The 23,314-nt window shown below is 39.8% G+C and overlaps 1 protein-coding gene across 1 annotated transcript in view; it reads right to left on the reverse strand.

Moving 5' to 3' along the window:
- The window catches only part of LOC142490626 (uncharacterized), a 98,778-nt gene that overhangs the window by 47,257 nt on the left and 28,207 nt on the right, over nucleotides 1-23,314 (reverse strand). The gene's annotated exons all lie outside the window — the stretch shown is intronic.

Below are 23,314 nucleotides of genomic sequence, written 5' to 3' on the forward strand. Positions count from 1 at the left end.
GTATTTGTAACCATGTATTTGTCATCATAACTCTATGTCCAGGTCATACTTGAAAACGAGAGGCAATTCTCAATATATTACTTCCTGGTAAAATATTTTATAAATAAATAATTGGCACCAGCAACAGGTTTGGAGGCAGAGGGGGTGAGTGAAGGGGGTACTTGGCCCAGGATGTTGGCTAGGCCTACTGGGAACATTGCGGGAGGAGTTAATGCCTTCATTACCATAGCGGTAAAGTACCCCTTCACCCAATCCCTCTACCCACAAATAAACATTAAAATACCTACCTACCAATACACAAATAAACACAACTACCCCCTGAACCCCCAATACCCCCTCTCCCCCCACCCTAACACATACAGTACAATACAGTAATGGGCTAATTTACTACTATCCAGATATTGATAATAGTGCATTTTCCCATTAAAAATAAAAACAACTAGCATAAAGTAAATTACATTTCGGCTTCCCCCTGCTAGGATGACGACCGTCATCGTCTTCCTCCCCGTTCTAGTTCTCCGCTGGCAGGTACATTACAATAGAAAACAAACTTATGGCCACTAACCCCTTAATCACCTTAGCAGCTAGTAACCACTATAGTAATAAAGGACTTAACATCCCTCCCCCGCTACCCACCTGGGAGGTCTAACCACCCTACCCCCGGCCCATTGACTGCCAATGTGTTTATCTATACCCCTTTAAGTGACAAGAAATATATATCTTTTTGCAAATGCTTGTTTTTATTTTATTCTTATGAATTGTATCTTTGGTGCTTTTTTTTTTTTTTTCCATTGACTGCCATAGTGGCAAAGCATGCCCATATTATAAGAGCATGGTGTACCACTGTGCCAATATATTAGTTTATTGGCATTTGTAATGTTTTTTTTTATGCAATGTGTTTTATGTAGTGTTTTTTTGTAGCCATAGTGGCAAAACATGGCCCTGGTTTAACAATGTGCCAATCAATGGGTAGCGGGGGTGGAGGCTAGGGTTTAGTTGCCCCGGGGAGGGTGGGCAGGCCTACTAACCACTAAGGTGATTAAAGGGTTAGTGGCCATTTAAAAAAAAAATATTATTATTATTATTATTGTAATGTTTCTGCCAATGTTGGACAAGGACGCGGAGGACCATGATTAGGATGGCCTTCATCCTTGCATCAGTAAGTACAACTTTTATTTACTTTATGCTGGCTGGTTTTATTTTTAATGGGAAAATGCACTATTAAACTGAAGACAAATTATCTGAAGACCAGCGATAGCAAAATGCCCAAAACTGGCGAGGAGCCAGCGATGTGATGTTCGCCTCTCTCGAAAAAGCTAACCCGGCGATCTGCAGCGATCTGCACAACTGCACAGAGAGCTGCACAGAGAATATTAATACTAGTGTACGTGAGCAGGGGGTCTCCGGAGCAGAACCACGTTGATTTCAGAAACGGGGACCTCCTGCTTCCCGAGATACAGACCCCGTTATGGGGTGCCGGTATCTCCTATGCATTTAAATGTCTCACGTCATGTGACCGCAGGATTTAAATGCATAGGATATACCGGCACCCCAAAGCAGGGCCTGTATCTCTGGGGGCAAGGGGTCACCGGAACTCAAATCAACGTGGTTCTGCTCCCGAGACTCCCTGCTCACGTACACTTATATTAAAATGTTATTAAAACAGCTTCATTACCTTAGCGGCTTGCCTCTAAGGCAATGAAGGGGTTCAACCCCAATAGTCTGTTTTTTGGGGTAGGGGGGGTGGATTAAGGGGGTAGTAGATTCAGTATGGGTGGTTAAGCCTGCCTGGAAGGTTGTGGGAGGAGTTAATGCCTTCACTACCATATCGGTGGGAACTGATATTTAATGAAGGGGTTAACCAGTCCAACCCCCCCTCCCCCCAGTTGGCCTAAACATCCACCCTTAGGGCAACTGGTGCCTTCACCCAATCCCTCTACCCAAAGAAACAAAAATAAACACAACAAACCCTATCACCCACCTCCTCTATCCCCAAACCCCTCCCCCCCAACACATACAGTAGAGTAATGGGCAAAATAAATATTATCCCCATATGGATAATAGCTAATTTGCCCATTCTAAAATCAAACATTAGCTAGCCAGCATAAATAAAGTAAAAACAACTTTTACTTACCCCTGCCATGATGAAGGGCATCCTCATCACCATTCTCCAGGTCCATGTCCTCTGTTGGCAGCAAGAGTTCAAGAAAAATGCTCTAATGGCCCCTAACCCCTTAACCACCTTAACGGTTAATAACCACTATAGTAATTAAGGGGTTAACGCATCCTCCCAAGATACCCACCAAGGTGGCCTAACAACACACCCTGGGCTCACTATACCCACCATCTACCCATTGATTGGCACAGTGGTACAACATACCCATATAATATGGGCATGATAAGCCACTATAGGAGTTAATGGTCAACCTAATACAAATAAGTAAGGCCACAAATACACAAGAATAAAATAAATACCAAAGCACCTAAACACCCTAACAATAAAAGAACTAAAAAGCCTAATAGTACACATCAATAAAATGTATGGATCACAAAAACTGCAAACTAATTAAATGTATGTTATTCCGAAACACAAGAATACAATTAAATAAACACCAATCCAACCAATTCAAATAAAAAAGCACTAGCCAACAAATCAATAAAATCAATAAAAGCACTAGCCAACACATCAATTAATTCATTTAAACCACTAACCAACCCTAAAATGTACTAAAAACAAACATTCAAATTCCAAACAATTTAATCAAAACAATAAACAGAAATAGAAAAAATAAAAATCAATTCAAAACAAACATTTGACAAAAAATGCATTGCCTTTCACTGTATTTACAGTATCTACACCTTAAAGGGGCACAGATGAATAAGTTAGCAGTCATTGGACAATGAATAACATAAAAATAAATAAATACAATAAAAAACCCTGAAAAAAGACAATTACATACATTCAATATTTATCTTACCTTTAGAAGTCTTCACCCTCCGAATCCCAATGTATTAGGAAGCTCTTGACCGCGACGTCATTAACTGCAATCTGACTCCATCCTCCTTGAAGAACAGCATCAGGTACAAAAATCTTCTTTCATCTTCTTTCTCTTTCTTCTATCTTCATCTGTCATTCTTTTCTTTAATCTTCTATCTTCTTCTGTTGTAATCCAAAGTACCCCATGTTAAATCCAGCAATGGGCCGCGATTAGCCTCGATAAGCTAATCGAGGCTACTAGAATTGTGCGAGTTTCAAAACCTGCCTATAAGTGTCTTATCGCCATTCACTTGACGATGTGTTTTTGACAGAAGCAAAAAATGTCGATTCAGCCCACTTATCAAGGTTTTCTGAATCGCTGCAGTCATTTTTGGCTGATAACACCTAAAAAGCCTAGATAAGTGGGTTAAGAAGGCTTTGAATAACTGCATACAAACGAGCTAACATTGCTCCTTTGTAGAAAGTCACTGCTGGTTGGTCAGCCATAATTCTAACTTTTACAGTGATGTGATTCATAGTAATGTTGGTCATGTTTAATGCTGCTCTTTTCCCATTAGTCAACTTGAGGTGTTGTCTCCATCAGATATAGATATAGCCAGACTTACTTCCCCAAAGCTGCAGCATACAGAGCAAAATGTCAACACTTTGCAGAGAAAGGAAAGCCCTGGCTGTATATTGGGAGTCCAAACTTCAACATTGGACCCCAGACAGAGAAAATCCACACTGCTGGAGAAGTTAGTCTGGCTATATTTGTAATTCGATGACCAGGATGATACTAGTGGAATCATACTTTCACCATCATGTCAGTTTCTCTTCCTGGAGGTATAAGCAGTGGAGCTCTAAAAACTCAACCATTTTACCTACAGTCTCAGCTAGAGTGTTTCTAAGATAAACACTGATGCTTTAAGTATTACATCTGTCACTTCATGGAAGGCAGAGTTAATGTTTTACTCTTTGAATGATCTTATTGAAAATATTACCTAAATAGGGGAAGCTTTTTGTTTATTGTACCAACTATTACAGGTATTCCATCGTACTTTAGAAGCATTCTCCTGGGACTTTCCTGGCATGTTTTCACTGAATACAATTTTTATAATTACATATTCATCACAGGAATACCTTGAATTGCCAAACCCTGTAGGGTTAATTCTTCAATAGGAAGAACACCTCAATGTAACAGGTAGGTAAAGTGGAACTCTCAATAAATGACGGTCTCTTGTGAACCAAAATGTAACAGATCTTTACAGGAGACACCATCAGTAATACTTCTTGTAATAATGGTAGGTTCTACTAGACCCTCTGGTGACTGCATCCTGGTACTGTATAAGATCTCTGCATTATGTAGTCAAAACTGTCTGTTTGTGGAAGTCATTGCTACTGAAGGCACAGAGGTACATCCTTCTACTAAGGTCCTTGAATGTTTTCCTACTGCTCTCGTTTATTTAATGCACCCTTTGCTTTAATTCTTGGATTATCACAAACAGTTGCTATGTGATCATCTTCACTATAACAATAACTTAATCTCTTCAAACCTGATCTCGACATTCTTTCTATAGGTATGCTGGGTTTCTTTTTTCCCTCAGGGTAGAAAGAATTGGTTGTTTTTCCAGTAACTTGTTAAGAGACAGCTGGTGGATTTTCATATGGCTCTTTTTTAACAGTCCATATACTTTTTCAGTGAGGGCTTCCTTCTTCTGCTGAAGCTCAGAGTTGTCAGAAGGAGCAACATTTCTTTTTGAAGGACCTGCATATGCACCCTACTCATATAGATTTTGCTTTGCTCACAGGTAATATGCTTTCCTTCTTTTTCTTTCCTAACATTTCTTAGTACTTGGTGAAATCCAGGTGGGTTGTCCAGTGAGACTCCCAACTTTAACTTCAGAAATAATTATTTTTCAAAACTGCCATTATAATAATGTGTTATAATATTATACAATTTCCATTCCTGGTTTCAAAACCTTTTTGACAAACACATTGCTTAAGTAATTTTTACAGATAGTGAAGGCAAGCAGAGAGTGCACTTGTGAAATTCTAAAAAAAGCCTAATAATCTCACTAAATTAGTCTTAAAATGTGTGTGTGTATATATATATATATATGCACAAGATTTAGGGGAATTTCATCAGTGAGGAAAATCACAGCATGTGGAAATAAGAGAGATTAGGTGAAAAAGGAAGTACCGTATTGGCCCGAATATAGTGCTATGTTTTTTTCCGAAAAATATCCTTCCGAAAACTGTACTCGTATTATATGCGCAGCCTAACACCTTTTATTTTTCATACAGAACACCTTCAGATCTTAGGGTCGTATTATGTGCGAGGCCATATAATATTCGGGCCAATATGCTATATAAAGCATATAAATTGGCATGTAACCTGCAGCACTTGCATTTGTTTATGTGTTGGGTGAAATGCACAATGATTTTTAATGTTTGGTGACATTTCTGTGCATTCTGTTCTGAATTTTCTGCACGAAACATAAGGTAAATTTCACATTGGACACAAACTACGTCAAAAATGTTCCACATGTCTAGCAGACACCTTTTTGAAGGTATCTGATGGCAAGAGTGGAACAAGCCTTCCCCTGTTTTCCCATTTTCAAAAGAATCATCTAAAGTTGTAAAATAATCTTGAATAGTGAAAGCAGGGTTATTTGTTGTCAGATACGCCACACCTGTGAGCACGTGACCTGCATATGGGACAAGGGTTAATACACAATTGTCTAACTAGCCCACATTTCACCTTCCGCAAAAGACCCTCAAATGAACAATATCTCCTGTCAATCCGTCCTAACATATCATCTGTCAAGAAAAGCACACTAGTGAGCACGTGACTTAGATATGCAACCAAGGTTAATACACATGGCTAATCTAGCCAACTCACCTTTCTCGTCCACAAAGTACAGTACTTTCAATTAGTTAATAATTTCTAATGTGCCTGTTTATAAAAGAAGAACTTTATGCAAAATCAACCGCAGGGAATAGCTGCTGTGCTGTACCGCACCGCTGCACTATTGGAGCAGAGAGCCCGGAGGAATGCTGTCATATTACAGGTGGCCCTGGTGACCGGAGTTTCCTGTGTTCCATGCGGCAGGTGCCTAATGTGTAGCCCGTGATCCACCGGATAGGCTGTATTTACATACAACGACCAACCAGCAGCAGCAGCAGACCAGGTTATGAGGGCCAACAACTGTATTGAGACACGGTGACCCAAATGCTGCTAAAATGCCAAGAGTTGCGCAGCAGGAGCAGAGATGACATTTATATATCTTTTGCCGAGAGGTCATCACTCATGCAGAGCAACCTACAGTACCAAGTAAGATATAATGACACAATCCTTGCACGAATCACCTTGTCAAGGGTTGATCTTCGACTGGAGTGGATCCCAGTGGCAGGAACAGCAGGTCGCGTGGTCAGGGTTACAAGGAGAGGACGGAGGCAAGAGGCAGTTAGCGTGGTGGAGGTCACAAGCAGCGGTCAGCAACAAGGAGACTGGAACAGGATAATAGCAATAGCAACAGCAGTAAACACAAGAAACTAACAGCAGCTGAAGAACCAGTATAAGCAGGCAATGACAGACAGACAGGAAAGGGAAGTTAATATAGGCAGGCTGAGATGTAGAGCACAGGTGCCGAGGTGTCAAGTCTCAGGGTCAGGAATGTTCCTTGAGAGAGCTAGCTGAGCAGCAGCAATCCCAGTGGACAAGTGTGGATACTGCAGGCAAGAACAATACATTGAGAGAGAGCCAGCAGAGCAGCAGCAATTCCGGTGGCCAAGTATGGGTACAGCATGCTTAGAACATGACATTAACCCCCCCCCCTCCCAAGAGCGTTCTCTGGGCGATCCATCCTAGGCTAGACTGGATATCTCCGGTGGAAAACTCACACTAGTCGTGGAGCATGTACAAAATCATTGGGTTCCCAGGACCTCTCCTCTGGGCCATCGCCCCTCCCCCCCTTAAGTGTACCAGGTACTGTAGTCTCCCTCGGTGTAACCTGGAGTCCAAAATTCTCTCCACAACGAATTCCTCTTCGTTATCCACCAAGACAGGATTAGGGAGAGGAAGATTCGTCCAGGAAATGGATTCTCTCAGAATGGTTTCAGGAAAGAGATGTGAAAAACTGGTGTATTTTAATAGCCTCTGGGATCTCTAATCTGAAGGACACTGGAGTCATCAATGCAGAAATGCGGAATGGCCCAATGTATTTTTGTCCCAATTTAATGGTTGGAACTTTCAATTGTAAATTTTTCATTGAAAGCCAGACCTTATCCCCAACGTGAAACTCTGGGGAGGGTCTGCTGTGTTGGTCTGCTGCTCTTTTGTACCATTCTTGAGCCTCACAAAATGTCTCTTTGAGCGTCTCATGGATGTCTCGCAGAATCTCAAGTTTCTCCGTAACTGCCGGAAATTGGACCCGAAGATGGAAAACAAGGAATGAAGGTGGGATGAAATCCAAAGTTTGAGAAGAATGGACTCTTTTGTGTTGATGAATGATGAGAGTTGTGCAAAAATTCAGCTAGAGGTAGAAAGGCAATCCAATCATTCTGGAGGTGACAAACAAAACACAGTAAGTATTTTTCCAAAGTCTGGTTTGTCCTTTCGGTCTGGTCATTCACCTGTGGATGATAGCCAGACATTAAATTTAACTAGATTTCTAGAGAGGAACAGAAAGTTCTCCAAAATCTTGAAGTGAATTGCACCCCTCTATCAGATACAATTTTATCTGGAGCCCCGTGAAACCGGAATGCCTCTTGCAAGATCAACTTGGCTGTCTGGTCTGCAATAGGGAGATTCTGTGGAGCAATGAAGTGAGCCATTTTTGTAAGTCGATCCACTACTACAAGAATGGTATTATGTCCACATGATCTGGGTAGGTCAACAATAAAATCCATTGATATTGACCCCCAAGGATGAGTAGGAATTGGAAGAGACTTTAGCAAAATCACAGAGGATGCTCGAAGAGTCTTGGTCCTAGCACAGGTCTCACAGGACAGGACATGGTCTTTAACATCTTATGATATTTTAAGCCAACAAAATGAGCGGGACAACAGCTACTGTGTCTTGAGGACACCTAAGTGACCAGTGGGTCGGGAGTCGTGCATTAATTGGAGCACTTCTAATCTTACCTCTTTAGGGACAAACAGACAGTCCTTACAATTCCACAGATCATCACTTAGAAATAGTTTAGCTTCTGGTGGCGGTTTATAAAGAAAAGGGTAATTTGAATTGGCCCCCTTAATTCATGCGAGGAGATCTATGGAAAATATAACTCCCAAAAAAATATTCTCTGGTAGAATAGTTCCTTCTTGCACTTTATCTGAATAAGAAATGGTAATAACTGTGATAAGGCATCATCCTTCCCATTCATGGAGCCAGGGTGGTATGAGATGTGGAACTGAAATATTGAGAAGAATAGCACCCACCTGGCTTCTAATGCAGACAGTCTCTTTGCAGATCAAATGAATTCTACATTCCTGTGATCCATAAAGGTGGTAACAGTGTGATTGGCCCCCTCAAGTTAATGCCTCCACTCTGAGTATGCGGCTTTTATTGCCAAATGTTCCTTGTTTCCGATGTCATCATTTTTTGCCGCTGTTGACATTTGGTATGAATAGAAAGTTCAAGGATTAAGCAGCATCTTGGGTCCAATTCTTTGTGAAAAGATGGCACCAACAACGGAGTTGGATGCGTCCACTGCTATGACAAATGGTAGTTCCGGATTTGGATGAATGAGGATAGGGGCGGATGTGAAAAGCAACTTCAACTATCTAGATACCGCATCCTCTTCAGGTGACCATTTGAACTCCCCTGAGTTCTTACGTGTCAGTTGGGAGATTGAGGCAAAAATGCCAGAGACATTTTTAATAAAACATCTATAGAAATTAGCAAAGCCCACGAATTTCTGAATGTCCTTCTCATTTGAGGAATTGGCCATTCCACCACGGCTTGAATCTTGCCTGGGACCATACTCAAACCCTCAGGGGAGATGACATAACCGAGAAATTGCATGCTGTTTTTTTCAAATTCACATTTTTCTAGTTTGATGTACAATTTATGCTTTCGGAGACACTCTAGAACAATCCGGACATGTATCTGGTGATCCATGATGTTATCTGAGAAGACTAGGATATCATCCAAGTATGCCACTACGAATTGGTCCAGTAACTCCCAGAGAACATCATTGATTAAATTCTGTAATGTAGCAGGAGCATTAAAGAATCCAAAAGGCATCACCAGGTATTCATAGTGCCCATAACGGGTTTGTAAGGCTGTCTTCAAATTGTCACCCGGTCGGATGTGGACCACATAATACGCCCCTCAGAGATCTAATTTGGTAAAGATCTTGGTTGACCAAATTTGTTCCAATAGAGTGGGAATCAGAGGTAACAGATACCTGTTCTTCACGGTGATCTTATTTAGTTCCCACGAAGAAGAGATCAGCACCTGCTGGGGAAGTGGAGGGCCAGATTAAACCCTTCAACAGGTTCTCCTGTAGGTAGTCATTGAGGACATTCAATTCTGGTTCTGAGAGGACAGCAGCAATCCCGTTGGCCAAGCATGGGTACAAACATAGAAAAACAAAGGGAGCGCAGATCAGCAATGAACAACAACAGTATACAAGTGAGTAGAATACACTATACTAATGGCTGAGAGACAGAGATGGTAAAGAAGGATAAGTAAATTACTACAAATACTTACACGGGCCTGTGAGCAAATGCCTCTTGGGGCTTAACTCTGTAGAGAGTTTTTTCCTAGACTCACACCTTCTTCTTAATTGCTGGTGAGCACACGAATCTTCAGGATGTTCAGTTACCCCCACAGTGGAAGAAAGGAACCAAAGGTAGGTGTCAGTATATACACTGATGTAAACTGATAAGGGGATATTAGATAATCTCCAAGGAGACAATGAATAAATAAATATATATATATATAAATTTAATAACAGATAATCACATACTCACAGTGTGAGTTAAAACCCATAAGGGTTTAACTTTAAGGAGAGTTGGTCTGCTCTTCGTTGTTCCAGCGGCAAATGCTGTGCATAAATCCCCAATATCTCCAAGGATCCCACCGGAATAGATGGAGAGTCCGGATATGATAAGTGGTAATTTAATAATAGATCTGCGCTCCCCTTGTTTTTCTATTTTTGTTTTTTGTTGTGGGAGAAAAAGATATCTCCTAGGAAGGGTTTGAGCAGCAGACGGGGGATCCCTAGGTGTGTATTTCCAGGAAGAAGGAGACACAGGGGTTCCCTCAACTGGTAATATATTTTTATAATTTTATTCACTCTAAGGTGATCAGTTCATTCTATAGAGAGCGCCTGGTTACCCTTTGTGCACATGCATGGGTACAGCAGGCTTAGAACATGACACACCTAGAGGGTGATATATATTATAAGCATTGTTTAAAACAAAAAAAGGATATCCTGATTTATCTGCTCGCATAAGATCAAAAGCAAAAGAACACCACAGAGCAAACACAACATCACAAAAGTTAAACTATACCATTATTTATTTATTTATAAAATGTTTTACCAGGAAGTAATACATTGAGAGTTACCTCTCGTTTTCAAGTATGTCCTGAGCATAGAGTTAAGATGACAAATAATACATGATTACAATACATAGTTAAATAAGTGAACAGGGTATACATTATATATAAGACATTGCATGCACAGCAAGAGATAATATATATTATAGGCGTATGTAATAGTTACAGACCAGATTAAAATGTGAGACAGCTTTAGATTTGAAAGATCTTAGACTTGTGGTGGCTGTGAGAGTCTCTGGTAGATTGTTCCAATTTTGGGGGGCACGGTAAGAGAAGGAGGAGTGGCCGGATTCTTTGTTGAACCATGGGACCATGAACAGTCTTTTGGAGTCAGATCTCAGATGATAAGTGCTGCATGTGGTAGGGGTGAGGAGCTTGTCCAGATAGGCGAGTAACTTGCCCAGAAAGTATTTGAAGGCAAGACAGGAAAGATTAACTTTGCACCTACAGTAGACTCGAGTGATAACAAATCTAGTTCTATGAGCATTTCACAGTGATGTGTGTTGTAGTTGCATTTGAGTACAAAACGGCATATTCAATTGTAGAGGGTGTCAAGTTTGCTAAGGTGTTTGGGATGCCGAGCCATATACTATGCCCCCATAGTCGATAATTGGCATTAGCATCTGCTGTGCAATTCGCTTTCTGACCAGCAGACTTAGGGAGGATTTGATCCTGTAAAGTACACCTAGTTTGGCATAGGTTTTGGATGTCAGGGTATCAATGTGCATTCCGAACGTTAAATGGGAGTCAAACCATATGCCCAAGTATTTAAAACTAGCAACAGAGTAGTTTTAGCATTGGTTCTGATCTGGAGCTCAGTCATTGGAAGCTTTAGAAATGTAGCTCTGGTCCCAAATACCATTGTTACAATCTTGTCAGTGTTTAAAAACAGTTTGTTTTGGGGAATCCAATTTTCAAGTCTCAAAAAGTCAGATTGAAGTATGTGTTCAAGGTCGGAGAGAATATGGCTGTGTTCATATAAGATTGTGTCATCTGCATACATGTATTGAGGCTCCCTTACAAGCTGTAGGAAGATCATTGATGAACACTGAGAAGAATGGGTTCCCAAGAGCAGAGCCTTGCGGGACGCCACAGGTGATATCCAAGGGGTTGGAGTTAGATCCAGAGATGGACACATGTTGGGATCTACCTGATAGATAGGAATGAAACCAGTTTAAAGCATGCTTCCCTATTCCAGAGAACTGGAGTTTGTTAACATGATCAACAGTATCAAAAGTCTTTGCAAAATCTAGGGAAATTGCACCATTAGAAACATAGAGGATACTAATCCCCCTTCCTTTCCTCACTGTTCAATTCTACCTACAGTATAGGATAAAGTGCATATCCAAAAATCAACTTTGCTAAAAAAGCTTACCTACAACCATAGGAACCTTTTTTTTTACATAATTGGAGAGAATAAGCTCTATGTACATATACCTTTTCAATTTCTATTTTCCTACCGAGAAGAATTGAATTTCCAACCATTATAGAACATTCATTAATTTTTCTTTTGTGGTTTATATATTGATTAAGCTTAATCAAAGTTCAGGTTATACACACATGTGTTTTATGTTATATTATAATTATGTATTTTAATAAATGTGTATTTTGTACTTTATATTTATGATTCATGTGCTTTGTCATTAGGTACCTCGTATATCACTTGGCTCAGTAATTATAACATTTAATAGCCTTTTTTGAGTTCATGCGCCAGAGTTTTCCTTCTTTCCCAGCGGGAGTGGCTAACCTCTTCATTACCTTAGCGGTTACCACCGCTATGGTAGTGCAGGGGTTAACTACTCCCGCAACCTTCCCGGCAGCCCTAACCACCTACCCTGGGGCAACTACCCCCTTCACCCACCCTCTTTAAAATCCAAGAAACCAGTTATTCAGGTTTAACCCCTTCATTGCCTGAGCGGCAAGCCGCTACGGTAATGAAGCTGTTTTTATCTCCGGAGGAGAACCAAATTAATTTCAGGTCCATGGACCCCCTGCTTCCCGAGTTACAGGTGGGGTGCCGGTATCCCCCTGCTTTGTTTAAATCTCCCGCGTCACGTGACCGGGACATTTAAACACATAGGAAATACTGGCACCCTATACCGGGGCCTGTATCTCAGGAAGCAGGGGTCCCAGGACCTGAAATGAATGTTGTTCTGCTCCGGAGACCCCTGCTACAATACTCTGTTATTCAAATTTAAATAAAAACATTGCAATTGCCTGTAAGGATACAACAGGTACACATAAAGTGGACCAATTAAAAACAGCTCCAGAAGTAAGTATATATCAGTTGCTGGATAAAAGCCATCCAATGTATATATTGTGGGTCTTAGGCAGGGCTAACCTCGTGATATCAGTATCTAGCAACAACTTGGCTCCCCCGTATCTGCTAGTGCTACACTTGTTACAATAAAGTTTTTTGAAGTCACCTGACCGGCCTTCTATCTGTTTGCACGGCGGTGCATCGCGTCTTCCTCCTCTCCGAGGGGCTTCCATTCAATTGCCTGTAAGAGCTGTGCAGGGAGATGCAGCTCTCTCTGTGCAGCTCTCTCCATGCAGCACTTATAGACCGCGGCCAGATCAGACAGGGGGAGAACTTAGAAAAAGGCTGAGATAACATGACTGCTATCCCGTACGGTATTGGCATTTTCCTACCTCACGGTTTGAGACTTGTGGTAATGGTTTATGATTCTTTCTAAATACCGTGATAATTCAAATGTCAAACCATTTGATGGGGTCATGCCACATTGTTCGAGATAGCAGCAATGTTTTCGAAGCTACTATGATAGGCCCCTAAGTCTTACTACAGTTCATCTGTATTTTTAATCATTGGAAACATTTTCATTCTCTTATTCTAAAACTGGTATGCAACCCTGATATAAATGTCTCCATACATTATTATAATAAATTATTATTTATTGTCCTGCTTTCTTCCTATCTCTACTGTAGTTAGTCTTTTTGCAATTGTGGCTTCTAGTCATGCCTTTATAAAAGGACCTGCATACATTGGAGGCACCAGTTATAAGAATAGGAGGATGTGTGAATATTAAAAAGGAGGAATTAATACAGAAGCAACTGAGGACATATCGTAACATTGAATATTATTAGAATGAAGTATTGGCCTGTTCAATGTTTCAAAATGCACATTTTGCTGATTCAACATTCTTTTTGAATTCCAAACTGAGCAGTTCAAGATATCGACATTTGATTCAAAGTTACTGTCAGACTTTAGATCAAATTAAACTCTATACAATACAGAAAATAGGCTCATCCTAGGGTTTTTTTTTTTTTTCTTCTTTAGGGCTCTTTGTGTGGTTTTTTTAAAACATTTTTAATATAAGATAGTTGATATTTTTGATAAACCCACATATTTTTGCAATTTTTTTACTCATTTCTAAAACAAATTTTTATATCTTTCCATCTTTAAAAAAAAATCCAAAACCAAAAAATTGAGTTTTTGCAAAACCAAAAAATTCAACTTTTTATGTACCAAAACATGAGTTTTTTTAGAACCAAAACCAAAATATTCATGAATGTTCCCACCTCTAATTATTACTATATAATGATGACAATATGTTGCCAGGTATAGATGTTGGCCCCAAGCTTTCTGGAAAAGGATACAGTACTTGAAGGATCCAAAAATGTTTAGACTGTTTTCTTTTTTCACAATTAGGCAAAGCCATAGACAAGGCTACAATTGTTTTAAAAAAAAATTAATGCTCATTTCAATTAGGCTTTACAAAAGACCAAATATTTGGGAACCATGTGTTGAAATGTTCTGGGAGGGCTTGAAAACAAAATAGATTCAGATCTTTTTAGATTAAGTAGCAAGTGGAAACTCATTAGACATTTTCAAATTCCTATTCCCTATCCATCTAGAATTATTTTATTTAGTACTCACAAAGGACGTGTGGAGAGGCAAACAAAGTTTCTTGCTGGCTTCCATAACAGAAGAGTTCTCCTATATATATGTAAATAGGGAGAAGGAGTGGCTCAGTGAGTAAAGACACTGACTGTCACTGAGATTGATCAGGGGAACTTGGTTCAATTCCCAGTGTCGGCTTCTTGTGACCTTGGGCAAGTCACTTTATCTCCCTGTGTCTTAGGCACCAAACAAATAGACTGTAAGCTCCACAGGGCAGGGACCTGTGCTTGCAAAATGTCTCTGTAAAGTGCTATGTAAAACTAGTAGCGCTATACAAGAACATGCTAAAAAATATATATATATATTGTTTGCAGCTGTGCACTCTGTGACCAAAAAGTGCAAGAAAGCATTCTGGGCCTTTATTGAATGCAGCTCGATTTATACTATGTAGCAAGACATTCTGTCTTCTCACCGCAGATTTTTGCTTTTTCGGTCAAGGTTCTGGAGAAAGTGTCTGCTGCTTTCATGCTGCAGGGGGTCCATGCTACTGGGTTGAAACCCTCACAGCATTATTCCTTTTGCTCTGGGGCCATCGTGGTCACATGACCACAGCTTACATAGATGCTGAAGACAGCTTCCCTTTCTAAAGCTGTATCATGTGAATAGTGACACCTACCTTTATCTAAATCAATAAATTCAATAGATGGTAAAAAATGTAACATCAAATAGGAAGGCTACAACCTTTAAATATTGTGTGGGGAAATAGTAATTCTAGTCAAGTCTGTAGCAGTCAGGATAATTTAGTTGCAACTGAAATGTTGCCTATTACTATCCAGGCATTTCTATTACTCCTGCTAGTTGAAAACACAGTCCACTCGAATTTCTACTTCCCTGGCATGTTATTCTCCTTGGTATGGGCTTTAACATACACAGTCATACATACTGTAGTGCCGACGGTTATTCTAACACAAACCAGTGGCAATCGCCAAAAAGACCCAGGTACATGCTGGGTACATGCTGGGTCTAGTTTAAGGCAAGTTTAAGGCATTTCTGCATTGATTAATGGCCCATCAGATTAACAGCGGGAGTCCCTGGCAGTCCCATTCAAACGAATGGGACTGCCAGGGACCCCTGCTGTGTTAATCCGATGGGTCATTAGTCAATGCAGAAATGCCTTAAACTTGCCTTAAACTAGCCAGGTTACACCCAGCACATACCCAGAAGGTAACCGGCTAGTTTAAGGCAAGCTTTACAATGAAAAAAATAGGATAAAAATAGGGTAAATCCCTAGAATAACCGAGGCTACTACCTGGGCACGGAGTATAACTTTTCCACTTGATTGAAGACAGACACCAGTAATAATAATAATAACTAATAGCGCCCGGCCGGCATCAACCAGGAGTGGGAACTCAAGCACTTCTTGGTGGGGTGATGGCCAATATGTGGGGTGTGATCACAGTGTACACCTCAGTACAGTCTGAGCTGGGAGGTGTAGGTTATCTCAAATATGTGATTTGTTCGATATATACTAGCAATCACCCACACTGTAACATTGATAATATATTGATCAGCTATAAATTGAAATATTATTAATTTTCATTTTAGATTTAATGTTTATATTTTGTATCCATTATCTACCTGTCAAATTATAGTATTAATATATATAATTATAGTAATAGTATATATGATTATTCAGCTTTGTGGTTTTAATAGTATGTTTTATGTTGAATTTTTTGTATTTTACTAATTTTGTTTTTATCACATTTGTATATCTGTCCCTATGCATATACTTACTATTACCATAGGGAATGACGTGATAGAGCCATTGATTTAATTAGTAGTTTGCAGGTGAAGGGGAAGGTCCATCCCTGTGATGATTGGAGGTTTGAACACGTCATCCCCTATATAAGGTCAGTCAATGTGCATAGAGAACACTCTTTGATAAAGTCCAAGCCTGGACGAAACGCGTCAGAGTGGCTCGTGCTGATGTTCTTTACTAGTTGCTAATAAAGTTTTTTTATTCATCCATGCGTTGGCTGTTGGAGATGCTGTGACCACGGAGCAAACACACTTTTTTTCTTAAGGCAAGCTTTAGAATACTCATTGTCTCGTTTGTAGTTTATGGTTTATAAAAGAAAGCACAGAGATGTCTAATTTATTGAACTGCTACCAAACTTCTTCATATTTTCTCTGCATACACAAGTGACAACTATTGTTTTAGCATGTGTTATTTGGACAAAACAGCAGTATTTGAGTCCACTGACTGTCTTCCTTCATCAAGGTTTAAAGTGTCTATCTAAGGAGAAAGGAATCTGTGGCCTACATCGACTAAGCTACATTAACTTGACGTCATATTAAGAGTAACAATAACATAAAATCAAGTCATGATTTCTCCCATAAAGCATAGCGTTAAATAAAACAGATGATAGGGATTATGACATACAAGAAATATGCAAATTAAGCATTAACAATGATAGGTATAAAAACATTGTGATAATGAATTGCAAATCATATGAAAGTGAGGCATTAAAATATCTTCTGCTGACCCGGAAATGGAAACTTTTGCAGTGTCTGGATATTTTGCCACAGTTAGGCATGATTTAAATAACTGTTTTATTTCCTGTATTATTTCCCTCTCCACTCTCTATCGCCAATTCCACAATTCCAGCAAAAGATCTAGTTTGGCGTCTGGAATGGAGCAATTCCAAGACGTACTGTACTTAACGTCACATTATTGAAAGATAAGACAACATTATTCCACCAAAGTGTGACATTTGGTTTATGCTAATGAGATGTCAATGTGGTGTTTGCATATCATTAGTTTTGTGGATACCATGTTAAGTCAAGGAACATTACGTCTAAACTTGTTTTAGGTAACTTGTTTTCAAATGTTACATTGTCAGCTCACTCCAAGTTTGGTCCTTTAGAGTAACAAACAGGTCAGGGTTTTAGGGTAACACATAGTTAAGCAATGTATCTACGTGATAATAACAGCAGCTTTAATTGATTAATGAAATATTAATGAGGGAAATGTGGAATACTGGCCTGTTGGTTTGGTCAGGAAGTGAGGGTTAATATATTGGAACACTGTATTAAGTTTTCTTCATTCCTCATTGTACTTTAATGTGGAATAAATTGATTCTCACAAGTCCAATCTTTTATTTAAGAAAAAGCTGGCTGAAAGCCAAAAAACGCTGCACCATTATCAATAATAAAGCGAAGAGGGTGAAAAAATAAATGATTTAATAAGAGCAAAAAACGGGAGAAAACTACACAAGTGTAGTTTTCTCCTGTTTTTGCTCCTATTAAATCATTTATTATTTCACTCGCTTCGCATTATTATTGATAGTGGTGCAGCGTTTTTTGGCTTTCAGCCAGCTTTTTCTCAGATTTTATCTACCTTCAGCGCATTGCACACAAGGGGCAAGTGAAGACTCCTAACCACACAGTGGATCTACGAGAAGGAGGGAATATTGATTCATCAATCTGTGAGTACTTTCCAAATCATTTGAACTGTCTTGACAATAGGAGGTTGCTTTTGGATATTGGAGCATCTACAATTCATGTCCCAGTTGTATTCCCCTGAGTGGGATAAATCCTCCACAAGACGTACTCCATTATACAGCTATTGTTGCAGACTGATACCTTTTACTTTAATTGCTTTATTCTCTGTGCAACTACAACCTGCTTCCCTGGTAAGGGAAATAAAGTACTTTTCATTGCAAGAAAGTGATGTATAAACACTTTTCTGACCATATCGACAAGGCCGCTCTGTCACAGACTCCCACTTAACATTTGGATTGCACATTGATACCTGACATCCAAAATCTCTGCCAAACTAGGTGTATTTTATAGGAACAAATCCTCCCTAAGCCCGCTGGTCAGAAAGTGCTTTGCACAGCAGATGCTAATACCAAATATAGACTATGGGAGATAGTATATGGCACCACCGCAAACTCACATTAGCAAACTAGACACCCTCTAAAATTCAATTGCCACTTTGTCCTCCAATGTAACTACAACACATATCACTGTGAAATGCTAAAAGAACTAGATTGGCCATCACTTCAGTCTAGGTGCAAAGTTAATCTTTCCTTGTCTTCAAATATTTCTTGGGCAAGCTACCCCCATATCTAAACAACTCCTCTCCACTACCACATACAGCACTTATCACCTGAGATCTGACTCCATGGGGCTTTTCATGGTCCCAAGGATCAAAAAAGTATCCGGTCACTCCGCCTTCTATTATGGTGCACTCCACAAATGGAACAATCTACCTGAGACTCTCAAAGCCACCACCAGTTTACGTTCTTTCAAAATTAAAGCTGTCTCACATTTTAATGTGGTCTGTAACTATTACATATGCCTATAACTTATTTTATCTTTATCTGTTCATGCTAAATCTTCATATATACAGATGCAGCGGCTGTTATCCGAACAATTCACGGAGCCGTTTTCGTGAACCCTGCTGTTTTCCACGCAGCATTCACTCGTTATTCTTCCGTGAACGCTGCCGTGAATTCCGCCAATCACACAAGTCACACCTATCCCAACCCAGCAATGTGCCAGTGCCGGCACTAGTAAAAACACGAGTAAAAATGCGTCTTAACGTGGGAAAGTTTAAAGAAATCATGCGGCATGGCCTGGGTATGCACAGGAATACAAATCATGAAAAGTTCAGATAACGGCCGCTGCATCTGTAATGTATAACCCTGTTCTCCTAATGAAATGCAAAGTCTTTATATACAGTATACCGTATAATCTTGTTCACCTAATGTAACCATGTATTGGTAACCATGTATCTTTCATCAAAACTCTGTGCCCAGGACATTCTTGAAAACGAGAGGTAACTCTCAATGTATTACATCCTGGTAAAACATTTTCTAAATAAATGTGAATTCGTTGGTGATGTCTGAATAAGCAGGGGTGGATTTCCCATTAGGCCCGTTAGGGAGGCAAAATGTTGGGGTGCCAAAAATTTCTGCCCATATATACATTTGTAGCGATCTAGGGCCTATCGGACCTGATGGGAATGCACTTTCATGTCTCAGATGCCTTATTGCTGCAACACTATCTCTTACGGAATCCCAGCATCAAATGATGCCGCGGATGACTCAACGTGACATCACACGGTGTCTCGTTGCCATGGCAACATGGCGTTGAGACGGAAAATACGGCATGACGTCGCATTACCATGGAAACGCAATTCTGCATGCTGTCACATTGATGACATCTATGGCGTCATTTGACACTGGTATTCCACAGAAAATAGAGGGCAGCAGCATGGAAGCGGCAGACACAGCTATAGCTGCAACTGCCAGTTGTAGTCTGCTTACCTTGAGAATTCTGCACTTAAACCCATCCCACGCTGCGAGATTCCCACAGCTAGACTAATGGCCATCAGATTAAAACAGCGGTGTCCCTGCATTTGAATAGGACTCATGTTGTGGGAATCCTACCGTGCTGTGAGTCCCATTCAAACGCAAGGACCTCCGCTGTGTTAATCTGATGGGCCATTACAGATTATTGTGAACCATCTCACGAGTTACAGCTAGATAGTCATGATTTTCCTTGGCAAGCAGTCTACAACCGGCAGTTGCATCTGTAAGTGCCATGGGGCACGAATAAGCAATTTCCTATTTGTACATAGATGCAAATTTTCCTACCAATTGTTTGTGAGTTTTGACATGATTTGGTTGTTGCAAGATGTTTGGTACGGTAGGATAACTATTGTTCGTGTTTTATAATGAAAGATGGATACAATGAAAGCAAAGTCTCTCACTCTTTCTTAAATGTTTGCAACGTTTTTGCCTGTGAGTAGCAAATTATTACCTTGGCATAGTAGACATGTGTAACTTAAACTCCAATTTAAATGCAATATTTGAAATAGTTGAAGATGTGCAGGCTTTTAAGTAACATCATTTAAGGAATAGCAAATGGATTATAATGATGAAATGATGGGTTTTAGTGAATTTGGATGTGTATTTACTGTATCTTGTTTTTGTTTTTCTAAAACCATCAAAGAATGAATAATTACCAGTTTTACAAACTTGCGCAAAAGGTTTGCAAATCTCTAAATATAAATATTTATGTTAATGATTGTTATATCAAAATTATTATATATGTTTCAGCTAAATGTATTTCAAAATATATGTATTTTTCAGAATAAAATGAGCTTTAAAACACTTTAATGTTATTTAAAACAGGAATCTAGAGCTAAAGCAAATTTGACAGTTGCTCAGCAAAGACAAACTCATAAATTGAAATAAAAATATGTTCACATTAGCATTCTTTATATGCCTGTCATAAAAAGACAACAAGAAGAATGATGTAAGTCCTCAGTATTTGGGATTGACTAATACAGAATTACCTGAACACTGAGCAATTCAAAAGGTTTCTTAACAGGGTTAAGAAAAGTTCTGCATTCTTTTATAATGCAGTAATGCCCATACAGGTTTCCAGGATATTACATGAGCGCACAGTTTTTCTACAACTAAAATTGTCATAAATTACCTTCTTGAACCAAGTTATATCATTTATTTAGTTGAACTTTTTCTAAAGCAATACTCACCGAGAAATCTCAGATTATGGGGCCCATTCACTAAACTTCGATAAGTGCATTATTGCACAATAAATGTCCATTTTTGTGTGATATTGCATGTGCAACTATTCAAAAAGCTCAGATAAAAGGGCAAAATCACACTAAAGCGTTTTTTTTCCAAGCGATAGCATTGGCAATAACAAGCTGTGCGGTAGCGGAAAAAATGCCCAAACTCAGAACTGCTGTTCACTAAAATCCGATATGTATATCGTATTATAAAATCTTGCATTTTTTCCTTGCTAGCTAAAGGGTGGTGAGATCAGATTTACGATATGCATAACAAGGAGTTTCTTTTATTTTTACTGCATAGGATTGATACCGGGGGTCTCCAGGGCTGTCTGAGGGGGTCTCCGGGGGCCTCAAGGAGAATCAGGGGTCCCTGGGGGTATCTGGACATCCCCTGGGGTCTCCGGAGCTAACCTGCATATTTATTTATGCTCTGGAGCCCCCCAGATTAAATCTTATGCAGTAAAAATAAAATTGCAGACAGTTTCATTAACTTAGCGGGTAACTGCTCAGGTAATGAAGGGGTTAAATAGCAGACACTGCTTTGATGTTGGTAAAAGGGATGGGTGAAGCTTGTAGTTGCCCCAGGACAGGTGTTTAGGCCTTGCCGGAGGGCGGCAATAGAAGTTGTATATATGTATGTATGTCTTTATTTAAATAGCGCCATTAATTTATATAGCGCTTCACAGCAGTAATACACCTGACAATCATATAAATAACAAATAATATAAATAACACAAAGTCTCTCAGCGTCCGTGCAATAAAGAGATTCTTTCAGTCTCAGATCAGCTCCATGAGCTCTCCGGCCGTAAAGCACGTCAGGGCACGCTACCACGACACTACGTCATCACGCAGTGCGTGCTTTACGGCCGGAGAGCGCATGGAGCTGATCTGAGGCTGAAAGAATCTCTTTACTGCACGGACGCTGAGAGACTTTGTTCCCAATCACCAAACTACTGCTGGAGATACACCGGAGGGACGTTATACCATCAGATGTGTTCCAGTACGGTGTGGCCTTGTTGGTGGTGATTATATATATATCACAAATTGCCTTTTTAACTCTCATCCTTGTGAGTGTCCTTAATCCCCTTGTCCTTTTTATTGATTAAACGTACTGTTTTACACTATGGGACGTGCGCTCTCTGTTCTTCTTTTTATATATATATATATATATATAACTTTCATATAGGAATATATGTCTAGTAGATCAGTGCTAACAGTGGCGAAAACCTTTATTCTAACTCAGCTAGCTCTGTGAATTTCAGATTATTCCGGTTATGTGCGGTTTTGTGTCGTTTTCGCCCGGGGTGAATTGCGTTTTTTTCGCGGCTGTGATTTAAGCCTGCAGCTGACTGGTTGTATAACATGATTGGGTTTCAATGCGCACCACACTAACTGTGCACAATTTAGGCAATGATTTGATTAGATTCTATTGCGAGGAGCACATAACATGGGATCATTATTGCATAGCATGTGGTGACGCTCTATGGGTATTTTGGGCTTATTAAAGCCGGTTTACCTTGTTTGTCAAGACTCAGCACGGGAGGCATATTGCAGCCTGCCCGTGCGGACATTCAAACCATCAGCTGTTGGTGATACAAATAGACGCATACTATTGAGCTTTATTATTGTATGATTATAACATCTATTCATATCAGAGAGTGTACCTATTTTAGGCACCCATATGCGCTACTGCACCGACACACTTTATTCGAGCAAATACCCAGTATGTACCTGGCAGATACCTGGAATGCGCCGCTCCTCACCTCTGACAAGCCCCGTTGCGTTTGCCTTACCAGCCTGGGTTCATGCCTGGCTGACGGGCGGCTGATCTGTTAAATGATAATGATTAGGATTTAATAGGCTGCAATGCTTCGCGTGTCTACCAGATGGCATAAATTCATGAATTGTAATGCAGTATATATATATATACTGTGCAGTATTGCAGCCAGCGGGAATAAAATGCTTCAATCCCTGCTTGGAAAATACCTCAATGCACTCGGGCAGAAAACAGTCACAAACCTCAATACACCCGGGTATACCCGAATTCGTGGGACTAGCCGAGCTCGAATAAAGTGTGTCGCCAGTGTATATACCATACCATATTGCACGCTGGCATACTCCGTTGTCACCTTCATTAGAGCACCTTTTAGGTGATTTTATATATAAGTTAAATTTATAAATATATGTTTTATGTATTTTCATTAGAAGAGTTAATTAGTATTTAATAAAAGATTTTTTGTTTTGTATTTTAAAAACCTTCTGGTATCCTATATGGTTTGGAAATTTGTTTCTATC

The sequence above is a fragment of the Ascaphus truei genome, chromosome 3 (genome assembly GCF_040206685.1).
Source record: "Ascaphus truei isolate aAscTru1 chromosome 3, aAscTru1.hap1, whole genome shotgun sequence".
NCBI lineage: Eukaryota > Metazoa > Chordata > Amphibia > Anura > Ascaphidae > Ascaphus > Ascaphus truei.